Source organism: Acipenser ruthenus, chromosome 4 (assembly GCF_902713425.1).
Source record: "Acipenser ruthenus chromosome 4, fAciRut3.2 maternal haplotype, whole genome shotgun sequence".
Classification (NCBI taxonomy): Eukaryota; Metazoa; Chordata; class Actinopteri; order Acipenseriformes; family Acipenseridae; genus Acipenser; species Acipenser ruthenus.
In genome coordinates, this window is record NC_081192.1 from 88,924,450 (window position 1) to 88,943,814 (window position 19,365).

The following is a 19,365-nucleotide window of genomic DNA, read 5'->3' on the forward strand; positions in this document are numbered from 1 at the left end:
TTTGATTGGCTTCAGTTCTGGGGCAACAGTCTTCACCCTCTCAAATCTCTGGCATGCTTCACAATTCAGGATCTTAAGGGAAACAGTAATGATGAAACAAGTAATACTTAAATCATGAATGGAAAAGCGACAAAAAGCAAAAAAATTAGGTTTTTAAAAAATAAAAAGTACCCATTGCTCCACGTCCTTTATAATACCTTTCCAGTAAAATCGTTGAATGATTTTCCCCATCATTCTCTTGATCCCAAAGTGTCCTGCGTGAACTTAATTGAGAATGGCAGTCTTCTCCTCTTCATCGGTCACAACCCTACAGAGACACTCTCCATTCTTCTCAGGGACATACAACTGTCAGTGTTAAGATCCGTGGAGCAAAAGCAGGGGGGACAAATTTGGCAGGGGGGCAAAATTTGCCATGACACCTGTCGATCCACTTTGTACAGAGGAATGTCGGCTTTTACACACATTTTGACAAAATCTGAAACCACATTTTCACGCTGTTCTTTGGCAGTTGTAAGACGCTGAAATGATCCAAACACAGTGGTCCGTTTCAGTGTTTTCGATGGCCCTGCTGTTTCAGTATCATCTTGTTTACGTTTCCTTGCATTCAATTTATGTTGAGCGCTTCCCATGTGCTCCACAATGGTGTGCCTACGATGTAACATACAGCCTTGCTGCATGACGTACAAAACAACACATTATTATAGACAGGTATGTTTATGTAAATTTAAAGCAAAGTTGCCTGTGTTAATGTTTAGATATTATACGTGTATTGAATTGGTTATTATAAAAATAAAACTAAAAAAACATTACATGTTTTTTGAACCTCCGCAAGTGTAAAACTAAAAAATCTCCAAAAACATAGAAAATCCGTGTTTTTCCGTGTTGTTCTGCAGTAAACGGATTCCTAGGATCCCTGGTGATGACTAAAACCAGAAAAAAGATAAACAATGTTATATTTCAGACATGTACCAAGCTGCTCTTTTAAGAAAAGAGGTGATATGGTGAAGCTCATTTAACTTGCTCTTTCAATATAGATTCACTCCCCATGTAATTAAAAAATAAAATAAATAAGTTAAAATATTTCACTTTACGTTGGGGAGCTGTGGGATTGTTTCTGCTTCCTCATGCTACCTGTAAGAAAGATAAGGGAGTCATTGTTCTATAAGACCTGTACATCTGAACAAGTATTTACACAATTTATGATTATTATTGTTTTTTCAAATACTGAACACATTTTCCTACTACTGTGAACAATCCAAGTCCATCTGTGTATTGCTTACTGGATAGTATATGTAGAACAGTATATACACAAATTTGAGACATTAAATAAATGGACACTTCTGTATATAGAAAATATCAAGGTAAACTATTTATCATCTGTGGCTTTTCATTTTGCCTTTGTTCAATTAATTAACTCACTTTGGCATCCTATGGATTAAAAATTATCCTTGGTGGTTGCAGTCTGAAGTTTGGCAGTATTCCTAGGTTTGATAGATTGTAATACAGTTCTATATGTGCTGGCCACCCTTTAGAATTTCAGTTTTCAAACGCCTGCACACAAAATGTGTCTTGAAATATTGTTATATATGTTGCCCTTTCTTTTCTCTTATGAACGTCGACTACTTTTACAAGTACAGTATATTCAATATACCGTCAATTTTAGTTAAAACAAGATCTGATTAGACACGTTTTCTGATACCATGAATTTTCTACATCAGGGGTCGGGAACCTTTTTACCTAGAAGAGCCAAACAAACAAAAATTGAGAGAAATTTTTCAAAAGAGCCACAACAAAGTTTACACTCGTGTATTAGAAATATTTGCGAATGTTTATGTAATAACAGCAGTAATACACGACTTGCACTGGTAGTAGTTCTGGTAGTTATACACAACACCAGTAGGTGGCAATAACGTTGTTTTTTTTTCACTCAGTGACACCCAAGCTAACTGTAGGCTACTACACACAATACTACAAAGCGCTATATTTTATTCACTGACATAGTGCTGGTTTCTAGCACTCCTAAGACACCACAAAAATTGAGAAACGGGCATCATAAACAAGTGATTAACAATAAGAGCATTGCACCCTACTTACATTAATGAGATTTCTGTTGCTGCATCGTTTTGCTGAGTGCTTTGTAGTTGGGGTCGTAACTGGTGAGATACAGCTTCATGCAGGTATTCAGGCTTTCATCCGTTAACCTTGAGCGCAGGTTGGTTTTGATGTTGTTCAGATGTGAAAAGGACTGCTCTCATGTGTATGTTGAGCCAAACATTGTCAGCACAGCAACACTGACACGATGCATTGTGCTGAAAGTGGCTGGAAGTTCGTTCCAGGTTTTCAGGATGAGATTGTCTTCGCGTTGGAGTTTTCTCATCTCTGCCCACTTACGTTGCTTTGCCAGTTCTGCCCGCTGATGAGTGAGGCTTTCCAGTTTGGAATTCAAAGTGAAAAATTTTGCACCCACATATCCGACACCTTCAGTTCAGCAGCTTCCAGCTCAAAATCTCCAATGGAGATGCCAATGATGACACTCAGGTTTTGTGCATCCACGGTGCACACATGTGGATGAGTTATGACTTTGAACAAATCGGCATGTCTGCGGAAGTCCACAAAACGTGATTTGAATGACATCAGTAAATCAGACGTGAAGGCTGCGAGCTGCCTGAGGTCGAAATGATGAGCGGGGTCCCTCGCTAAGCAATCCTCTCTGTATGCTCGCAATGTTTCGAAGTGCAGGAGACGGCCACTTTCAATGTCCCTGATGAACAGCTCCAGCTTTGTTTCAAATGCAAACACTGCCTGTTGCAGGGACACGATTGTGTTTCCAATGCCTTGCATTTTCACATTGAGGTGGTTCAAATGACATGTAATATCCACCAGGTAGTGAAACTTCAGGAGCCACTCAATGTCAGTGAGCTCGGGATGAACATTTCCTTTCATTTCAAGAAATGCCCTCACTTTGTTTAAACAGGCAGCAAAGCGGGCGAGCACTTTTCCCCTGGATAACCAACAAACATTGCTGTGCAGTAGCAGCCCTGGATAATTACTCCCCATTTCATCCAACAGGGCCTTAAACTGGCGATCATTCAAAGCTCGGGCCACAGTGAAGTTCACAATGCGAACGACCAATGACATCACTTTGCGAAGTTCCTCTCCACACAACTGAGCACACAGTGCCTCTTGATGCACAATACAATGAAAGTTTAAGATGGGCCGCTTCTGTTGCTCACACAGAAGGGCAACGAATCCTTTACGTTTCCCTAACATATTGGGTGCTCAATCAGTACACACGGATATAAGTTTATTCAGTGGTAGCTTTTTTCTCTGTAGCAAAGTCCATCAGAGATTTTAACACATCCTCGCCTTTTGTTGTATCTTTCATCGGCAAAACAGCGAGACTCTCTTCACGCACTGTATCACCCGTCACATACCGCCGACTATGCTTAGCTGTGCTACATTGCTCACATCGGTAAACTCATCCAAGGAAAGAGAAAAGTAACTACCTGAACTGATGTCGTTGATCTGCATCTCCTCTATCTGACGAGCCATCACGAGTGCACGATCATGAAAAGTTCTTGCTGACAAAGGCATGTCTTCGATTTTTTGGATAATTTTATCCTTGTTTGGGAGGTCGTTAAACAGTTCTTTAGCCACACTGAGCACGCAGCCCTTAATGTACTCTCCATCTGTAAATGGTTTCCCGCTCCGCACAATCTCCAGAGCGACAGCAAAGCTCGCAGAATTCCCGCCTTTGTTAGTCCATGCTAGCAGCTGCTGCTGTCCGGTTTGCATTCTCCGCTGAAGCTCATTGCAAGCTTTTTTCCTGCATTCCCCATCGGGATATTTTGCGACGAACGCAGCATGGTGCGTCTCAAAATGTCTCTTAACATTTGACTTTTTGAGCGACACAATACGTTCATTGCAAATGAGACACACTGCGGATCCCGACTTCTCCACAAATTCGTCTTTTTTTCTTTTCGCCATCTTGCTCTCGTTGATGATGATTTTTAATTTAGCTAGGTAGTTGTTTAACTTGACCTGGACATGACGCAGGGCTAACTACGTCGTCCAATTAAAATTCAGCTCTCTGAAACGCCGCTGTCAATCATATTAAGCTGCGAGTCTCTTACCTAAATATTTTGAACATATTTTATTTAATTTTACACATTCATAATTATACATTAATCAAGTATGCTAATAGTTTAAAAATAATTTTATCATCATGTTCGAGGGTGTATTTTCAGTCAACATTTGAAAATTGGAGAGCCATATAAAATCCTGAAAAGAGCCATAGGTTCCCGACCCCTGTTCTACATGGTCCCGGCTAAAATGTAGCAGTCACTTATTGTAAATGACTTCTTATAATATGAAATTTTTTGTTAGTGCTAATTATTTGGAATAAAATGAGTGCAGAGGATATTTGGAAATGTATTAACTTGCATCCAGATTAGCATGTCTGTATTTTAGTGCTGTTTTGGGACTACTGATCCTATGATGCATTTCAAGTTGCCAAAGAGCTCATGCATCAATGCCATTTCCATGAAGCAGTGCAAAAAACGTGCACTATCCTTGCAGACTAAAGTGGAGGTAGTGGATGATGCACCACCATACAACAAAAAGAAAAATGTTGCTGTAGATTTCAATATTCCCGCAAACACTTTGTCAACCAATCTGAAAAACCGGAACACAACAATACAGGCCTATGAACAGCAGATGCCAGAATGGGACATGCAGTTAATTTGCAATGCATACTTTTTATATGTTCACTTAACAAATGTATTTTCAATAAAATGCACAGTGCTTTTAAATGTATAATACTTGTCATTGCTCTGTAATTGAAATGTGTTTTCATTGTTACTGTAACTTCAATAAAAAACTGACAGTATGCATTTGGCTTAGACTTGTGTTATGAATTACTGATAATACAAATTGTTTTGCTGGTCGCTTGAAATTCGTATTAGTGAGAATTGACTGCACTGCCTTATCTTGTTCTACATTATTAAACATTTCATTTTCTTTATATTTGTTCTGAAGACCACTTTATTGCCCATTTGCTTTAGTTGCAACAATTTAAGACATGAAAAAAAGAACAATATCCTCAGCATGTTCCAAAAAAAATCTAATTTTCTTTCCATTGATGTCCAGTCCATTTGTCCTGAATATTTCATTAAAGCAGCCAAATGAATAACGTGATTCAATGTTATCATAAGCTGCAGCAAAAAAATTAATAGTCTACATGTATGTTATATTCATTTTAAATTTAATTTAACCTTGCTATGTACATTCCTTTGCCACTGTCCATTAATACCACAAGTTTATGAAACCACACAGACAATATTTGCAAAAAGTTATTCCATATTCTTCTGCTTGGATGAGCCTTTGACAGAGACATCATGAACCACAGGTCTGGCTTGGCTGATATTATCAATCAGTCAGGGATGTGCTTGTACATGTTGTGAATTTAATTCATGGTACTGGTGTGCGTTAGAACATCCACTACATTTTTGGATTTACCTGTGTAGACAAAAAGAAAAAAATCGTTGTGTTTCACCACAGTATAGCAAATTACATTGGTTTGAATTTAAAAAAAAAAAAGAAGTTAAGTATTTAAGTGGCTATTATGTTTTGAAGAACCGCTAATGGTTACAGCAGGTACAATCACCTTAAGACCTGTGAAAGTTTCTAGTCTTATTCATCAGGCTGTGTGCATTGCTTTGTCACTCTGTTCCTTTTATGATTTCTGTTTGGGATTATAAAAATACTGTTTCTGTCAACCATGTCTGTGTAAAGTAACTGTATACAATTACACACACACACACACACATATATATATATATTGCATCTCATTTTCTGTTCTCTTCTAGGTAAACAGCAGTTTTGTTTAGTGATCCTTAATCAACCCTTGCACCAACTCTGGAGTATAGGTATTGATTTTGTGATATATCTGAATAAATGTCCCTTGATGTTTTCTTGTTAACAGTCTCTGCTACTGGAAGTCATTGGTTAGTTGAGGGGGGCAGTCCTGACAGTAAGATCCCTGCCTGGACAGTGGTCAATGCTCTTTAATTGGTCAGTTATAAGATGCATAACTCACAATGTTGAGAGCTTTGGGCTCTGAACTGAAACACATCATCTGTTAACTTTGTACCCTCCAAGGCATCATTTATCAGTGTAAATCTCAATGTTTAAATTAGGTGGTGGATCTGTCCAATACAAGCATGTGCATTGATTTCTAATTCACCTAGCTGAGAATATTGTGCCAATCAATATTCGTTCATTTTAGACCTATTTAAAATATATTTTAAATGGATATTTTTTGTGCACCTTTAAAAGAGGTTGGATGTCACTTTATACTGTATTTGTAACTTCCAAGGTGCAAACAAGTGATTTTCACCAAGCATTCCCTATTATAAGAAAGCATTCTTAACTGTGATATATTTTGTGGCCCCATACTGTAGCTATGCAGCTTTGAATAAACCACCATTGCCTCATGTCGGTACCATCTCCGATCCTATTATCAATCCCAGCATTACAACTGACGCTTAGAGGGATAGCAAAAACTTTAGCCCGTTTCCACATCTTCAGACCTTCTCCGAAAAGGTTGTTTTTCCCCTTTCGGCAACCTAGTGATGGAAACTCTTTGCGGTGCCGCTGACTTCAGATTCCAGAGATATGCCGAATTTACTGTTCCATCAGTTTCCAGCTTCCCTTCCCTCGGCATCCGCTCCAACTATATTTCTCTAGTACCCAGCTGCCACTTTATCATCTTCCTTCGCACCTCCAAAACTGATCAGCTGCGTCAAGGTCAATTCATCCAGCTTTCTAAACTCAACTCTCCGTTATGCCTATGTACATCCATGGTAATGTACATTTCTTGGAATAAACCTTTCCTCCCATCGGATCCTCTATTCATTGACAGTTCCTTCTCAGTAGTAACCAGGTACTGGTTCTCATCCTACCTAGCCTCCCTCCTCTCTAGAGCAGGGCTCTATACTCCCCACTCTTTCAGGATCGGAGCAGCCACTTCAGCAGCTAAAGCTAACATCAATCAGCATCTTATAAAGAGGATGGGGCACTGGACATCATCAGCAGTAGAGGGCTACATTCGTTCATCAGTTTCCAACATCACCACTGGCCAACAAAGGATGGTTAGTATTCCCGGAGTGGGGGCTATCTGACCACTGGCCTGATCTCGCTCTTGCTGTTTCCTTCTTCTTTCTGTCGTCATGCTAAGCAAGCCGGACAGCTATTATGTGTTTTCAGGGTATCTTAGGGTTGCCGGGACAACCAGCCCCTCCCTATTCTATCCTATATCAAGGGGCCGCTCAGCGGAAGCATTCCAAAGCCTCGAATATTTGGCCGTTAAGTGGAAACGGCCGAAACTCTCTATGTAGCCCCTGCTTTCAACCCGTGAAGTAGCGGGTAAATGTTGTCTTTGGTGGTTTGGTTATTTTTATCATGCATGTTTTTTCTATTCCTTTCGATTTATGAGGTAATCTCCAGCGCAGAACTTCAGTCACCTGTAATATATCACGTCTTCCCCCTGTCTTTTTTTCTGGAGCTCTGCATTTTTTATTCGTCACCAATTTCAGAACTGTATCAGTGCAATTTGAATTGTTTTTACATTTATTTTTAAAGACTATCTGCCGACAGTTCTGGACAATATAATTTTACATTATATTTGGAATCTTTTTTTTCCCCCTGGACCTACCACATTTGATCTCATCAGGTAATTTGCTTAATTAGACCTTTTTACTTGTTTTCAGCTCTTAAGCAGTTGCAGATTTCAAGTTAGCTATAACATTTTATAACTAACTCTTGATTTTTCACTCTGTCTTCTATGGGAATCAAATGTCTGGCAACTTCTTGTTTTTCAAAAGATGCTTGTTAAACATGGGGTGTATTTTATAATTCGCTGGATCACCATGTTTGTCTCCATCAACATCAGGTTGCAAACAATAAGCAGACGACAGGCTGCAGTTGCTGCGATGAGTATTTATTCTGTCTACATGTTTTCTGCAGAGAATATGGCTTTCCAATGCCTTGTATCCTCTTGCTCCATAAGGTTCACAAAACTGGTATGCATGTACGCATGCGGACCATTAAAAATAAAATGCAGACTTAGTTATTGTTGTATAAGACGCAAGTGTACAGTCGGTATATTTTTAACAGGAAAGCATTTATAATTTATAAGCATTTATAAGCAGAGACGGTGCTCACGATTTGAAGGTGAGCTATACATGGCTAATTTATGGATTATTCCAGGAGAGTCAACAATGTCTGCGATGAACCCACCCCCCCTCCCCCTCCCCCCCGAAGACAAGCATTGAATTGACAACAGAACTGGCAGAAGGCACAAGTGTCGTTTCCATCGAATCAACAGTACAGAGGTCACTCTTGAAATCAGGACTTAAATGACGTGTTGCAGTAAGAATACCTCTGTTAAGAAAGGGGAACAAGACTAAAAGGATAAAATATGCACAAGAACCCAGAAATTGAACTGTGGAACAATGGTCAAAGGTGTTTTGGACTGTTGATGGATGGACAATGAAATCTGTGCCTTCTGCTGGTTCTGTTGTCAATTCAAAGCTTGTCTTCTTTCTCTTCCTTAAGGATATTATCTTCAAGTATTGCTTATCCTTTTTAGACAGCCTTTGGGGTCGTCCAGTCCTGGGTTTGTCAATTACAGATGATGTTTCTCTGTACTTGTTGTTTATGCTTCGGGTAGCACACCTTGAAACTCAAGTGATGCAAGCTATTTCACTCAATGTTTTTCCTTCTTTATGCAAGTCAAGGTTGTTGTTATAGTAGAAAACACTAGTGGAGGCTTTGCGTAAATTGTTGATGCTCATAATGCATCAAAGTAGAAAAATGCTACATGTCTAAGACTTTTGCACAGCAGTGTGTATATACATCATCAGTTACGACGAACAACATACAACTCTCTGCAGATAACACAAGAGGCATCGATCTGCACTGCATAAGGATGGATATTTACAGAATGCATGTGTGTGCTATCTGCCAATATAGTCCTAAAACACTGGAGAATACAGAACATACTGGTATTACAGCACAACGTATACAGCCCAACTGTGCTGGTGAGGCCACCCCTCCCATTAAACTGTATTCTGTTGCTCATCCAGTATGACACTGAAAAACTCTTGGTTGATCCATGTTGTTGGTGCTGCCCTCTCAGCTGACATGACACAGCACATTCCACTTCCATTTTTGTAGGTGACAATATCATTGTTTCATATATCTGTCTCATAGGTGTCCTGTTCTTAAAGTGCTCCCATTCCCCCCTATCCATGTTACTATGAATGCTAATGCCGGCCCGTCACCCCTTCCTCCTTTGAAAAAGACTGTATTATGCCATTGAACATCTGCAATTCCATACAACTGAAAGTTATGCTAGGACATAGATTCATATTACAGCACTATTGGTAGTCCTTCTGTCATGCACCTGTGTGTCATGATTTACCATACATATAGACTTTCCCTCATGTTGCCCTGCATGCAATTCCCCACCCCTACCCAATACACTGGCGCACATCAAACTCAGCTTGGATGCCACACTAGACATTGATCAAGGGAATGTGGAATTCATAGAGGTACAGTGTGATGTTGGTACTACTATTATGCATCCGTCTCCTACTAGACCTGCATAAGCAGGGCCCAGATATACACGACCCCCATCACACTGGCATGGCAGTAGACCTCATACAGCTAGTGGACCATGATGATGGATGTCTTGGAGAGTTGTATGTTGTTTGTCTAAACTGATGATGATGATGATGATGATGATGATGAAAGCCTGTATCTTCTATTATAGATCACTAAAAGTAAAAGTGGCTGTATTTGTAAACTTGATTAAACACATCACAGGTTTATATATAATACGCATGATTAGTTTTTCTTCACCTAGTCAAACAAAGTGTTTAGCTTTTCAATACTTCAGCATATTTAAATTATAATCACTATATAGTTTAATTTGTGTTTAGAAAATAAACATCAAGACGTCTTTATTATCTGTTGCCTGCAGGCATTTCAATTCATGTTTAATTAATTTTTTACAGTGTAAGCAGTTCTCTAGATACAGTTTAAACATGTGTATTTGTGCTATTCATAAGAGTAGGTGAAGACGGACACACCATACACCCCCATATTCTGATACTTAATAAATAAGTTTCATCACAATAAGAGTAGTTGTTCTCTAGATAGTTACCAGTGTTTTTGAATACAGTCACCACCACTTAGAACGGGTGCGTTTGTGTTAACGTGATTCACTCGCAGTAAGTGATGGACGGTATAAACTCCCACACAATAACCTGGCATCCAATCACCAGTACAGTAAACAAAACAAACAAGAGTGTGTGCGGTTAAAAATGTGTATTAAGACACACACTAATAAAAAAGATGTATTAAAACCTATGAATGTAATAAAAAGAAAGCACAAAAAAGTAATGCCAGTGCAGAAATGTACAGTACAGGGAGGCTACATTACTGCAAATTGTTTCCAGAGAAGAACTCTGTGATACGCATCTGGACAAACTTTTTTTGCAAGTATGGACAGCAAACTTTCAGTGTTTTCTAAAAAGTCCCAGTTTGGCTGTGTATCCGGATGCTGCGCCATAGCACGCATGCTTACATCATTATTTTCGTGCTGATGCGCATCGCTTTTCTCTTTCCAGCCATGATTGCTGTTGCAGTCAGTGCTGTTTTTTCAAACTGTAAACCTGTTGTGTACAGGGATTAAATAGCCAAGGTACAGTACAGGGGTAATCGCTCAGTAACATTGTGCAAACAGCTGATTGATCGATCTGTCAAGCTTTTACTACAGTAAAGTGTTACCTTTTGTAGGGGTGGGTGATATGCCTCAAAAAATATATCACAATATTTTAGATGTTACAGACATAACATCTTTAACATTTTATAAGGTTTATTTTATTTATTTTTTGGTACTTGTACATACTATTGGGTGGTGCAGAGGACGATAAGAAGCTTTGCATTTTAAGAGCTCCCGCCCTCACAACAAAGACTATACAAAAAAAGATGGGCTACACAGCCCATGCCTGCCAGGGGGGAGAGGTCTCATTCCCCCAGCTATCCCGGCTCTAGTTATGCTCCCCCTGCTACAACTTTTTTACAATTTTTTGGCCAAAAACACAAACCTGTCAACTGCGTGAGGTTTTAGTTTTGTACGTTTGCAAGTAACAATGTCACCACAGGTACTGAAAACTGGTCTGCACAAATACTACTGAGTCTAGGTAAATTAATCTGTTGAGCTTTCTACCAGATCATTGGATCTGATTCACCGTCAGCCAAAGGAGTATGCATGTAATGATTTATTTAAAGTAATATTTTGCCTTTTTCAAGAACTACGGAGGCATTAGTAGCCCGAGGTCATCTTAAGTTTTTTTAACAGGTGCCCCTTTATTTGCTGCTTCTCCTACTCCCTGAGGTACAGTTTAAGTGTTACTGGCTGTGCCAGTGAAGCCCTTTTCCTGCTCTAGCAGAGATTCCACCTCTGACACTGCTCTTGATTTGATTGATGCAGCCTTGTCCTCACTGATGTACTGCACTTTGAATCGGGTTGAATTAGGGTCGATAAAAGATGAAATATCAAGTAGATCTTGGGTGTGTGAGTCGGAATACTTCTCATTCAAGTAACTCAGAATCTTCTCTTTTGATTGACTTTGTGTGTTCAGTCTCATCTTCCTCAACGGCCAAAATATTGTTGTTAAGCAGCACTAATGTTCTCAAAGACTTATTTAATGAATCAAGCACATCAATGTCCTGCCATGCAGGCACTAAGTGCCTGGTTTTTCTATCTGCAGCTAAGACTTGTGTGATTGCTTTTTCCTGTTCCAGCACCCTTTGAATCATTTGGTGATGTGATCCCCAGCAAGTAGGTGTTTCTGTTATCAGCTGGTGCTGAGGTAGATTGAGCTTGTGCTAAATTCAGGGCTTTTCTTTTCTTCCAGCTGTAAGAGAAAGTGTTCCGCAGCCTCTTACACACACCAGTGGCACGGTCAATGCGCTTATCCCCTTTCATGCTGTTTTCTATTAAAAAAAAGAAGAAAAAAACACAAATGTAAGGACTAATTTATATAAAAATATAAAGATGTAATCTCACTAAGTTTTAATTAATGTCACCAGAAAGCATATGTATGCATATAAAAACAAATGACAACCAGCTAGTACAGTACTACATATCAGCTTTTAAAATAAATGGACACTTTCATGTTCATTTTATCCCATTATGTAAAATAATAATAAAATGAGAGATGCAATTCCCTCCTGCATTTAATTTCTACTCAAGCCAAAAATATTGCTCCTTTTTGTAAGGGATTGTAATAGTTAAAAGTCATTAGCCAAATTATTATTATTATTATTATTATTATTATTATTATTATTATTATTATTATTATTTAAATTTTGCAAAGAATTTATGCAAAACTGTACCTTTCTTTACTGTATATAGTTCTTTTTAACCTGCTAATAATATCTAATAGCCTGGTGCAGAACGAGATTCTTAACGTAGAAGCACTTTTAAAAGCTGATTTTATATAATACAATCCCAAATTCTCCTAATTCTGTATATTTAACATGCTTTCTTTTCTAGGAGTTTTCACATATTAAGGCCATGAACAAACTGAGAAAGATTTTTACCATATCGTCATGGATACAAAAGGTATGTTTATTAATGTAAAACAACAGAAACATTGGGTATGTAAATATAGTTTAACATTCAATATTAAAAGTAAATAATTGACTAAATAACACCAAGACAGGTAAGTTGTTAATATAAATAAAATAAGACTTACCGCTAGTAAGGTGAAGTATGGAAGCGTCCTAGTGCCAATGAAAAAATAAATCTCCTAGCTAGGAGACAAATAGTCCTATGTAGGACTTTTTATCTCCTAGCTAGGACTTTTTATCTCTTAGCTAGGAGATAAAAAGTCCTACGTAGGACTTGTATCTCCTACGTAGGACTTTTTTTCTCCTAGCTAGGAGATTTTTTTGTTATATTTTTTTTTTCATTGGCACTAGGACGCTTCCGTAGTGAAGCCTGTGTCCAAAACATTGAAGTCTAGTCCGCGCATTTAGTTCTGCAGCTTTGATGACGTTTGAGCATGTTTATAGTGAAGCATGTTGGCTGCTCTTCTCTCAGACCCCAGGCAGACTAAGCATCTTGTGTGATTGCTTCACCAGTGTGGTCTTCAGGAAAGTACGATGTTTGCAAGCACTTTCTAAATAAGTTCCAATAAGAATCAATGTAGTGTACAGTTAGGCTAATGTATGGCTCAGTGGTTCGGGTCAGTGGTACTTGAAAAAAAAGATATATAAGGGTTAACTCTTCGGCTACTTGCCCATGACAGTCATTGTAAAATGTTGGCAAAGCTGTTGGTGAAAAATACTTGTGACTTGGGAGTTGGTATTTCTTGTCGATCATTTAACAACTTTCTAAAGCCTTCTTTTTCTACAGTGTAGATAAGAACCGTATCTTTCGAAATGTGATACGTTACTGCATCGGCAATTTTTTTCCATCGTTTACTGTCTGCATGGCTGTTAGCACTTCCTAATTTCCAGGACTCAAAATATTTGGGGTTCCAGAGGCTAAAAAGATACCCAACGAGATCCAGGGCAAATTGCTGGTTGGAGGTCAGGGCGCTTTGCAAATGATTGCTCAAGATTATACTTGGGGCATCTGATTTTCGGGTTTTACCTGATTTAACCCGATTCCTCCACCTCCCGAATGATTTTTTTCTGCTTTCACGTTTATTCATATACAGAATACCGGGACCTCTCGCACTGAAGCATAGTGCCAATACCGCCATACAAAAGAGCCGGACAGGACACAACATATCCCTGTAAGACATTACATAATGTGTCACTCATAACATTGAATGGTGTCCAATTGTGTGGTGGTGGACTTCTTGGCTATATTCAGAGAATTTGCTCTGTTGTCACTTTTTACTTTTTTTTCTGTACCTCACCAGTAGTATTCTTCTGTGGTATTGTTTTAGTTTTTGTTGTCTTGGTTGTAGATGTTTCATTGATTTTTTTGCTGTCTTTTGTTCTTTCAATCTTCTCATAGCTTCTTGCTCAGTCATCCAGTTTGGAGGGACGGCCTGATCTAGGCAGGGTCTTGGTGGTGCCATACACCTTCCACTTCTTAATAATCGTCTTGACTGTGCTCCATGGGATATTCAAGGCCTTTGATTTTTTTTTATACCCATCCCCTGATCTGTGCCTTTCAACAACTTTGTCCCGGAGTTCTTTTGAAAACGCCTTGGTGCGCATGGTTGAGTCTTTGCTTTGAAATGCACTACCCAGCAGAGGGAATCTACAGGAACTACTGAATTTATCCTGAAATCATGTGAATCACTACAATTTAACACAGGTGGAGGCCACTTAACTTGGTGTGTGATTTTGAAGGCGATTGGTTACACCTGCGCTGATTTAGGATTGCTATTACAAGGGAGGTGGACACTTATCCAACCAAGCTATTTCAGTTTTTATTTTTAATTAATTTTCTACAAATTTCTAGAATATTTTTTTCACTTGGAAGTTGTGGGGTAGGATGTGTAGAGAAATGAAAAACAAATATATATTTTGATGCATTTTAATTCCAGGCTATAAGGCAACAAAATGTGAACATTTTGAAAGGGGGTGTAGACTTTCTATTGGCACTGTATGTATATAGAAGGTAATAATTAAAATGATTTCAGTATTGCTGTACTTTAATCTTTAACTGAATAGGGAATGTGAGGTGCAATATTTAACAGGCATTTTTTTTGGACGACCCTTGACTCACTGATCAAGGACCTCACCATGTAAACAAGAGGGGTCTCCATTTTGTTAATTCATTCCATTCCTGCTGATTTTTGAACTGCTTCAGGCAAATAAATTTGAGTCCACTTCACATTGGTGATCAATGTAGTTATTTCTCTTAATGTAAGAGTGGTTAGGGCCAGCGTGATAGTCCAAGTTAGTCTCTTACATTAAATTGGCATCACGTACAGGATTATACTATTGTAGTGTGACCACATAGACAACAGCAGAGTGAAGAGATAATAATCAGCATTCTGGCAATTGCGGAAGAGCTGTCCGCCCCGCTAGCAGCACTGGAGAAGAAGCATGCAGAACAGGAGGCTTTTTACAGAGAGCAAGCGGGAGGTTTTTATCAGGCTAGACAAGAGCCTCGTGAAGCACTGCCCTTGGTCAAATCTGTAATAGAGCAACAGACCGTTTCTCAGAGATCATCCCCTGCGATCTACATTCCTCTAAGCCGTAAAGTAGCTGTGTTCAGCGGATTTCCAACAAAGGCTGAGGACGTTTCTGTAGAAGAGTGGATTGTAATTTATGTAAAAAGTACAAGTTAAAAACAAATACAACATGAAGAAGTGCAAAGATAGACTACGGCTTCTACCAACATTTTTCATTAATGTTAGCCGAGGTAGATTTACAAGCACGTAACCCTTATTAAAATGTTAAATCCTCAATGAAGACAGTAAGAAAAAAAAAAAGACTCCCTGGCCAATGAGGATTGAATTGAAGTTGTGCACCGCAGGTCATTGACAGCCCCCCCCCCCCCCCCCAGATTTGAAAAGTAGAATCCAGATTACTACTCTGTGAATGCAGAACACTTCAGTTGCTTAAATAAAAGATCTGCCAATTAATTTCAAGACTTTCACCACAGGAATTTTATTTGATTTAACACTTTTAATCAGTTTGTTGCTATGGATTGGGATGTCTACCTGTTGAACACAAATATAGCCATTTCAGATAAACACCAAATGAAACAATGTAACTTACTAAAGGAAACGCTTTAATACACACATTAACACAAAGAACAAAGTCAACAGGAACGTGAACAGAGAAAAACCAAAACAACAACAAACAAGAAATATAACAGGACAGTAATTACTAAAGGAAACGCTTTAATACACACATTAACACAAAGAACAAAGTCAACAGGAACGTGAACAGAGAAAAACCAAAACAACAACAAACAAGAAATATAACAGGACAGTAATTCAGTAAATGTTAGCTTGCGTGGTTCAGGGGGCGTGGAGCTGGGTGCTTCCAATCTTTCAATCTCCCAATTTTCTAATTTCCTGTTAATTAGCATCTATTTTCTATTTAAGCCCTGATCACCTGCACCTTTTCTGTCTAGTGTTTCGTTTTTGTAACAAACGCTCAGACGCCGTCGTTTCGTGCTCCACCGCTAAATATCTAAACTTCGTTGCCTCGCTCTGCAGGTCATTTCTCTGCACAGCGCTGCCAAGATATATTATCAATCATTTTCCTACCTGCTCAGGTGATCCTTCTTTTCAGACAGCGTCTCTTTTCGGCTTCAAGAGCTCCAACGTTTGTCTTTCCTGTTCCATCCAGCAACAGCGCCGTTCAAGCGCAGCGTCATTACTCAACCTGTCTGCAACTTTTTCAGAAAGACTGGTCCTCTGCTAAACTTTCAAGCTCCTTCGACAAGACATCGACATTCACGTTGTCAGCGATTGCCCTACTTTAAATCTATTAAATCCACCATTAAGCTTTGGCTGCGGAATCTCTCTTTACTCCTCGCCTGCAATCAGACGCCCCTCCCCTGCTCCCACAGAGCCAGCACAGTTACCGTTCCATCGGAAGATCCTGCCCTGGACCTCCATTAGCTACGTTCAACCTTTTAAAAGACGTATCCTGCCCACTTTAACCAGTGTCGGCTCGTGGTTTGACTGGTCACAACTAGTTCCAACGACAGTGCTGCACTGCAACTTTTCCACCGGCGCCTTACAGACCACGGTTACCACGGTAACGCCGTCATTGAGTGACTGCGGGGAGTGGTAAGTTGTCATGGTGACCAGGCAGCTTCATCAGGCTCTGCGTGCTCTGTGCTTCAGTACTGCTGTCTTCCGGCTTCCTGTTGCTGCGCTTTCACAACTGGTGGAGACGAATTCAACGCGCCGAATCATGACCTCTAAGTACTGCGTTTACTTATTTATATACATGACTAACTGTCCTAACATCTCTAGAACATTTATTATTTAAATCTAAGGGAATAAGCAAATGTTGTTCTACATAGACAAGGATTTTAATCGTAATAACTTCATAGATTCTACCCTGCGTCACTCAAGTCAATGGTTTAATTCCAATCATAACCTCTGGATGGCAGTATAATACCACAAGTTCTCTCTCTATATATTAAACGAGTTTGGTATCGCTACGAAGCTCGGACACTACTGCTTTTCTATTTATTCTCGCAGTTATTCTCGGGAGTTCCCCTCCTGCCTCATCCTTTGTCTATCTATATCAACTGACATTCTTCAATTTCAACTCTACCTGCCCCCCCCCCCCTACCACCCTTCGAGGACATGGTCATGAAGCCACGCACTTGTTGGCTTTCTGAGATGCTCCGAATCTACCGTCACATTAACTTCCAGCTTCCCTGCACCAGGCTTCCATCCCAGTGACCTCTTCCTGTTCCCGGATTCGTGCTTCCTCATCTGGCTTCTCTCCTTCAAACCGACAAATTTCACCAAGGCACTTTATTCAACCTTCAAGTTTTCATTTCAGCAACGTGAGCTGCCAGTCAGAAACGGAAACCATGTCCTACAACTATCATCATTTCAGTCAAGTGTCCTCCTACCCTGCGATTAGACAATACACTCGGACTGTTCCCGACCAAATCAATAGATTTTGCAATAGCCTCAGAGCAACGCATTCTTTATCCTCTCAGGTTCTACAGCGGCCTCAGCTCTATGCATTCTTCATCTCTGGCTTTATCTAAATCACTTTTCACTCAAAGACCAATATCCACCGCATTCAGCAAATCTCTGTGCTCTACAGCAGACCACCACACTACCGATGGCAGTCCACCGTTCACCATTACAGATCACTGCTTCAGCAGATCTCTGCGCTCTGCAGCAGACCACCACACTCTACCAATGGTAGTCCACCATTCACAATAACAGATCACTGCTTCAGCAGATCTCTTTCTGCAGCAGACCACTGCTCATCATTGACCGCGCTTCATCGTTACTTCTTTAGATCTCTGCACCGTTCAGCAGATCCCGTCCTCTCTGTTAATTGCTCCTCACTGCAGCAGATCTCTGCTTCCTCTTCAGATCTACTCACTATTATAGCATGCAAAGTTGCTTTAGTTTACAGTTTAAATCTGTACCTGCACTACTCCAGAGCTTCCAACGCTTCCGCTTTCCTCCAATATGCAGATCACCACAGCATTCCACAACCAAGGCTAATGCTAATCCCCATCTAATCAAAATACGAGGTGCTTGACCTTCTCAGCAATCTATTCGGATGTCCTCACATCCTCTCAAATATTACAGCATTAATGCATGGTGAGAGACGTGGTATGAGACTGGAAATCCGTCCTGATTATGAGTTAAGGAGTTCCACTACTAGGAGAATGACTGGAGTTGTGAAACCCAATCTCTGAACGTGAGTTCACCTTTTCCATTTCAAGCGGACAGGATAGTAGCAGACCGCTGATCGATCCTGTATTAACTAACACATAGGATGGTCGACATCTCCTCTCTTCCCTTGTTTCCAGAAAATGGAGCACAAAGGGTGCTGAGCTTCCCCAGCAGTCAATTTACAATGTTCGTTCAGTTCCAGCCGCTACCTCAACCCTCAATTCCAGCTCCCCTTCGGCCTCTACTTTCGGTATCCAAGTTCCGTCAGCTGGTCCCGTCTGCTGCCCCCCCCCCCCCCCTCCAGACTCCCCAGCTTCATCAGCTGCTATTTGACTGAATCCTACTCTCAGTAACCTGCTTCAATCTGCTCCGCATTTCATGTCTGCATCCCTCGCCCTTCTTCGAGAGCTTCATATTCGACAGCTTGTTCAGCCTTCTGTGCCCAGAATCAGATTCATCCTATTCCTTCAAACAAAACCAGATCCTGGCTTTCATCATCCATGGTAGGGATTCTCTCTCTCTCTCTCCCCCCCCCCCATTTTCTCCATACCAGCAGTTCGCCTGACCCTTCGTGAGATTCTTAAGAGCCTTCCCTTCTGCCTCCCCTTCCCGCCTGTCTACATCAATGAACATTCTCTGTTTGCTCATTCTACTCTTCGGAAATGCCACTTCACCCCATACAAGGATCTACCTATGGAGATCATCTGCATCTGAGCCCTCTTCTGTCTTCCCAGGAGCTCATAATCCACAGTTTCTTCTACTTCTAATTTTACTCCATCATTCAGTTGTGTACCTCCATGACGGATCCATTTCAGCGTGGTCACTTCATTCAGCGGTCAAGCAGAGTCCCCTATCTGCCCATTCTTTTCAATGTCAAGGTATTTCTCTGCATCTCAGCCTTCTTCAGTCTCCTCAGAACTCGAAG